The sequence below is a fragment of the Crocodylus porosus genome, unplaced genomic scaffold, assembly GCF_001723895.1.
Source record: "Crocodylus porosus isolate Cpor-Errol unplaced genomic scaffold, CroPor_comp1, whole genome shotgun sequence".
In the NCBI taxonomy this organism is placed as follows: domain Eukaryota; kingdom Metazoa; phylum Chordata; order Crocodylia; family Crocodylidae; genus Crocodylus; species Crocodylus porosus.
In genome coordinates, this window is record NW_017728923.1 from 3,414,875 (window position 1) to 3,421,273 (window position 6,399).

Here is a 6,399-nt window from a genome sequence, read left to right on the forward strand (position 1 = left end):
AGGGTAACAACAAGTGGAGGTGTTGGGAGAAATAGATTGGGACTTAAGACTGGGAAGGCAGAGAGAAGCCATGGTGGAAAGCAAGGGAGGACTGTAAGTCAGTAGATGGGAGGAGACTGGGACTGGGAGAACCTGCGGAGGTGGAGGAGAAGGGAAAAGGATGGAAAAATGGATCAGAGGAGGAGCCAAAACACTTGAAGAAGAGTGGAACTGGCTGGACAAAGAGCCTGGGGCAAGGAGTCAAGAGTGGGAGGGACTGAGTTGGGGTGAGGAAGCTGGGAGCCCACAGGAGTAGGGGAAGGTAGACTGGGAGTGACTGGATTTCAGTGTCAAAAGGAGACAGGTAAAACAGAAGAAGAACTTAAAAGCAGGAAACTGGAACTGGGGTGATCCAGGAGCAGGGTAGAGATGGGTTGGAGGAGACTAGGCCAGGTGGTGCTTGGGAGAAAGGGATAGAAGCATCTATGCCCACTAGAACACAGCGCCCTTCAGCACAGTGCCCACAGCTCACCATCCCCCTGCTAATCAGCATCCCTCCTCATAGTGCTGGTGACAACTGTCACCAGTTACTCTGTTAACTCCAGAGGCAGAGGTTTGTCACTAACTGCAAGGGTCTGATCCTACTAAGCCCCTATGACAAGGTCACATAATGACATTTCTGCAGTGTCACTGGTTTTAACAGAGCAAAACCTAGGAAACCACAGCACATTGTCCCATGCATGTGCTAAGGCTGCAGAGCCAGGCACAGCCAGGATTAAGGCTGCCTGTGCCTAATGACACTGTATTTAATTACATGACCAGATCCCATTTCTTCCATAGTTTCAGTTTCATAGTTTCTAGGGTCAGAAGGGACCTGAGCAGATCATCAAGTCCAACCCCCTGCCATGGCAGGAAAGAGTACTGGGGTCAAATGACCCCAGCAAGATGTTCATCTAACCTCCTCTTAAAGACCCCCAGGGCAGAAGCCAGCACCACTTCTCTTGGAAGTTGGTTCCAGATCCTAGCCGCCCTGACTGTGAAGTAGCGCCTCCTGATATTTAACTTAAATCTACCCTCTGCCAGCTTGTGACCGTTATTCCTGGTCACTCCTGGCAGTGCTTGGGGAACAGGGACTTCCCCAATGCCTGCTGGTCCCCTCTGCAGGTGAATCAGGGCTGTGTAGGGAAGGAGGTCAATGTCTGTAAGGCCCGTTCCTCCCTTGTAGCAGCAGTTAGAAGGTAGGGAGTGAATGAACAAGGTAGGGGACTGCATGAATGAGGAGAGTCATTTCACAGTAAAGACAGAAACAAAACAGTGGTGCCCTGCCTCTGCCACAGTCATCCTATGGGACACTATGCGTGTCCCTTAGACCCAGCCTTGCAGAGTGGGTGACTAACTGCACATGCCTCATTTTCTGGTGCCCAGCCTGGAATTCCAGGTCACTGATTCTCAACTAGGGTGCCACCGCACTTGAAGATGCCTTGAGATCTTTTCAAGGGTGCCCTAGGATGCCATGCAATGCTGGCCTTGTTAGGTATGTGAACATGGTTCACAAGATTCCCCATAGGAATTCATAGCATTAAAAACATTCTGGCCTGCTGTCAGCTTTCTGACTTCTTTGCAACACAACTGCTCTATTATTCTTCTGTAGTCAAAAAACTGAGTGAAAAACCAAAAGTTGCCATTCCTTGAGGGGTGAGTCTAACAAGGAATATTGAGAATCACTGCTCCAGGTTCTGGTGGGAAGCAGTGCTGAGCACTTCCAGCTGCAGTTGAACTCAATGATGGCTCTGCTCTAAACACATAAAGATCTAACTGGTACTGAGTACTCTGAAAAGTCAGATCTGGGGTGTCTCAAGCTGGGCCCCCATGACTGGTAGATGCTCGTGACCTCAATCTCCATGTCAGTTCTCCATCTGTGAAAAGCAGACAATACCCCTCTTCTCATGGGGGAGGAGGTGTACAGATGAATCCAGAGGATTGTGAAGCACCTAGACATCATGGTGACAAGAGGAACCCACAAGGAAAGTAACTGTGTGCTCTGCAGAGCAGAGCAAAGTCTGTAAAGTGAGCAGTAGGTTAAGGCTCAGGGCAGCACGGTAAATGCAAGTTATTTAATAGGAACTTGTTAACCTTGTACCAACCCTCCTGTGCAGGGAATAGTGGCCAGGTCCCATGGGGGGAGGGGGAAAAATAGTATTTGATTGCTTAAAGGCTGCATCTAATCCACACTAACAAGGTGAGCAAATTAAGGTTGCAACAGGCAGCCTGTAGGCAGGTGACATGTGCACAAGGCTGTCTAGTTTTCAGAGAACTGCATTTTTTGACCAGCAAAAGTTAAAGACTAGCATTTTTGTTGTGTATGAGGGAGCAATGTAACCAAAAGCTCAAAGAAAGAGGGAGTGTTTTTAGTAGCTAAATATCTTCATCTCCATGATATAGAGAAACTGAGGCAGAGGGTCTGAGGGACTTAGTCACACAAGAAACTAGGAACACAATCTGTTCCTGGGTAAATCCAGGAACAGATTCTAGCTTTTGTGATGCCCAAATCTAACCACTAGGCAAAATGGCCTTCAGTTTGCATGCTGATGTTTCCAGAACCCCCTGAAAGCTGTTTACCTTGTTAAATTAACAAGAGAGGGGCAAAGGATCACACTCCCATTTTTTCTCCCTGACATGGGCTTCCTGGCTGGACAACACAACTCAGCATGCAATGCTGTCTCCTCTCCAACTGAACTTATATGGAACCCGGGAGAGTAGTGTGGCTATAAATGCAGCAATAAAAGATATCACATCTACCCAAAAAACCTTGCCTGCCTATGTCCTTAGACCAGCGGTCCTCAATCGTGGGAGCAATGGTGCTCCCCCCCACCCCAAGTTTATTCAGGTTCCTGCACACATTTTCAAGATCAGTAAAAATCATTATTCCAACAAATATTTTTTACATAAATATTTTTTGTAAGAAAAGAGAACTTGTACTTGTGGATCTAATGCAATTTTAAGTAATGGATGAGAGAATTAGATTGATCTAAATTTCATAGATTTCATAGACATTAGGGCTGGAAGGGACCTCAGGAGATCATCGAGTCCAGCCCCCTGCCCAAAGGGCAGGAAGTCAGCTGGGGTCACAGGATCCCAGCAAGATAAGCATCCAATTAAATTCTAAACTTTAAATATTCATATTGGCGCCTACTGCTTTTTCTTTCAAAATTCAAATGTGCCCTTGGGCACATAAACATGGGGAGCCCTGCCTTGGACCAACACAACTATAACCAACAACCCAGCTATAATGAGCACAGGACTTGTTGTCCAGCTGCGGGCCGCAGCCCATAGAAAAGAGGAGCGCAAGGGACCTAATCAACAAAAAAATCAAAATTTCAGTTCAGAAAGAGCAAAAGAGAAGTGCTGAAACAGAACTTCCCAATGCAAGATTTCCACACACTCTCCAGTCCATGAATCATCTTAGTAGTACCACCAGTCATCCCAACCCAGAGCAAAAGCAGATTTTGAAATACTGGGATTTCTTATGGAACAGAAATCCCTATTTTCAACCAATTCCAGTAAATAGAAATGCTGGAGAGTCCAGTGACAAAAAAACAACACCTGATTACAGATTTGAAGCCCCTGCACTGCTGCCATGTGACTGTCCTTCCCAATAAGCCCTAGTGGACCTGTCTGAAGAACTTTCACAATGCCCTGCTGGTTTATCTAGGGTCTACCTGGGAATCCCTCTCTTCCCTTGATAGGAGAAAAAGCCAGCTAATCCCTTCTGAGCGGGTGTCGTGAAATGAGGAAGACCAGCCAAATATCAAGAGGAAATGATGCATCATATAGCCTTTAGCAAAGTTAAATGGAGGGCAAATAAGTTACTTGTAGTTCAAAAAGACAGTCAATGTTTAACAGCCATATTGTTTAATATGTGAGCATTTCTTGAGGGTGAAGAAAGACAGCCAGGAAGATCTGAGGTGCTTGTGGGTTCTTTTCAAAATTATTTCTCCCCCTGCACACTTTTCAGTTTAGAATTATAATCACTCAGCACAGACAAGGCATCCTGTGGATGGGCCAGAGATGCCTTAATGTTTTCAATGTCACCATCTTACTGTAATAACCCCCAGTTTATACAGGAGATACAATTTTTGCTCAGGGTGTTACACTTCTGTTTCTAGTTTTAAGCTCTGCTCAATCCTTCCAGCCTTTTCAGTGAAGAGCTAAAGAATACTCTGACCCATGTTTTATTCAAGGAGGCGTCCACGAAAGCCATGTAGTTAGTTGCAAACAGATCTGCCTGATGTTTCTGAAGAAATATTAAGAACTTTCAGGCTTTTGTTTTTACACCATAAAGAGGAGAAAATAGAAAGGGCACAAATGCAGAATCTTTTGGGAGCAGCCTGTCACAGTTCAAGGCTGGGGCCTATTTAAAGAAGCTTCAAGGAAAATAGGTGAAATCCAAGACAATTCCTCTGCACCACGGAAAATGGAAACCAGGTTGGTGCATCTGATAGATGGAATTGAATACTAATCAATTGTTGACAGCAATAATCCTGTCAAACTGATCCAAGATTTACCTCTGCCTGCAGGATGGCAGCCAATGACAACAGAAGCAGCTCATATGTCACAGCAGAAACATCTGCTTGACAAGGGTGGTGGGAGGCTGAGTTCACCAGTTCTATGGTGCCTTTCAAAGTTCTTGAATGAAGAGGTCTGTAGGAGCACAAAGGATTATTACAGACCTTCCCATCAATGCCAGTGGGCTTGGGGTTAGACCCTAAAGGGAAAATTATGTAGCCAACCCTTGGAGACGCCTCTGTAGTCTTAACACCTGTTGATTTCAGTGGCTGTCAAGAGCATTTGACACTGCCAAGGAAGGAGGAGCACAGCAGCTTGTAGAGAGGGACCCTCATTATTATAGGTGGGCTCAACATCTGCTGTAGCCCAAACTGACATCCCATTTTTGCAGGCTGCAGAAAAAGAAAATCCAACCTGTAGAACAAATCAGAGCTAAGACAGTTACCTAGATTATATCAGTGAATGATACAATGAAAGAATAGAAACAAATAGACCAGTTGTTCCCAAACTCTGCTTGGAGAAGCACCGGTAGCTTGTAGGATGGCTGATCATAATAGCTCTTCTTCCCTGTTTGCAGCCACTACATGCCATTAAAAAAAGACCACTATATATGTGTTCCCCAAGTTTACTTTTCTAAACATGTATTAGCTATAGGGATGTTCTGACATTGCAAATAAGGAGAGAAAAGAAAGTAGATGGTCATGAGCAAAATTTCCTCCAGATGTTTTATCTAGGAAACCATGTCCCACACCAGGGAAAGCTCCTTGAAGACACCACATCCCAGGTGACAGCAGGTGTCCTAGCTTGTAGATCCAGCCATGAAAGTGTAGCTTTTCCCACAAAATCTGATTAGCAGATGAAAAGACTGCATTGCAAGACTATAGATTAGTATATAGTATGTATGGGGAAGGTGGGAGGAAGATGTGCAGAGGATAAACTGCATATGCAGGATGTAACAAAGTTATCTGGATTATACAGACTAGAAAAGTCAGACCCAGTAACCAGAAATCTACCTTTAATTGGGAGGTTCTCTCCAAGCAATTTCTACAATAACCTTAATGGATAGCTATGTGTCAATTTGACTTCATCCCACAGCAGAACAACTGTAAATGTGGAATACTGCATGCCTTTGACCACTTGCTGTTTGAGATGTGTGAACCTGTACTCAGACAGCTGTACAGTTACACAGGCTTCCAGTAGGCCAGAGGTAAACCTGTGGGTGCAGCACTGTTGTTGCAATTTCCTGACTTCCAAGCACTTTGCTCCTACAGTTTTCTCGTTGTATTCTCAGCCTGTGGAACCGAGTGCTGTGAGATAGGGACAAAAGCTGCAGAGATACTGGGAGGAAAAGGTCCTGGTGGATGAGTCTTGGGGATGCCAAGTGCTCCAGGTGCAGTGAGGTCAGAGGGAAATAAGAGCACTTTCATCCCACTTTGCACTGCTCACAGCAAGCAACTTCCTAGATGAGAGGTATGTGTGTTTGCCTGCCTGAGACCAGGTGGGTGAGCATCCCAGGTATGGAGGAGGGAGCAGAGCTGGACTTCACAGTTTGACCCTGTCCAGCTCCCCACAGCAGCACCCTCATGCCCTCGCAGACCCCAGCCCGCAGGGAGTTTCACAGCCATTCGACTGCAGATCTGGGCAGCCGAGCGTCTCCGGCTACAAGGACAGCCCAGAGCTGGCACCCAAGTCCGGGCATGGGAGGGGAGATGGGGCTGGGGCCTGGCAGGAAGGACTGCTGTTACCTCAGCCCCCGTTGCTTCTCACACTCGAGAGCCGCGTTGCCTGCCCAGCACCACCTGCGCCTGCAGCCTCCCCGGCCCCTTGGCACGGGCTGGCCGCCGGCACCAGGGC

The 6,399-nt window shown here is 46.5% G+C and overlaps 1 long non-coding RNA gene across 1 annotated transcript; it reads right to left on the minus strand.

Moving 5' to 3' along the window:
- Positions 1 to 1,556: 1,556 nt before the first annotated feature.
- On the minus strand, positions 1,557 to 6,350 carry LOC109313410. Its single transcript, XR_002102041.1, has 3 exons — positions 4,080 to 6,350; positions 3,244 to 3,245; positions 1,557 to 1,569 (listed from the first exon to the last, which is right to left on the minus strand). It is a non-coding gene; the product is annotated as an uncharacterized LOC109313410 (long non-coding RNA).
- Between the last annotated feature and the right edge of the window lie 49 nt (positions 6,351 to 6,399).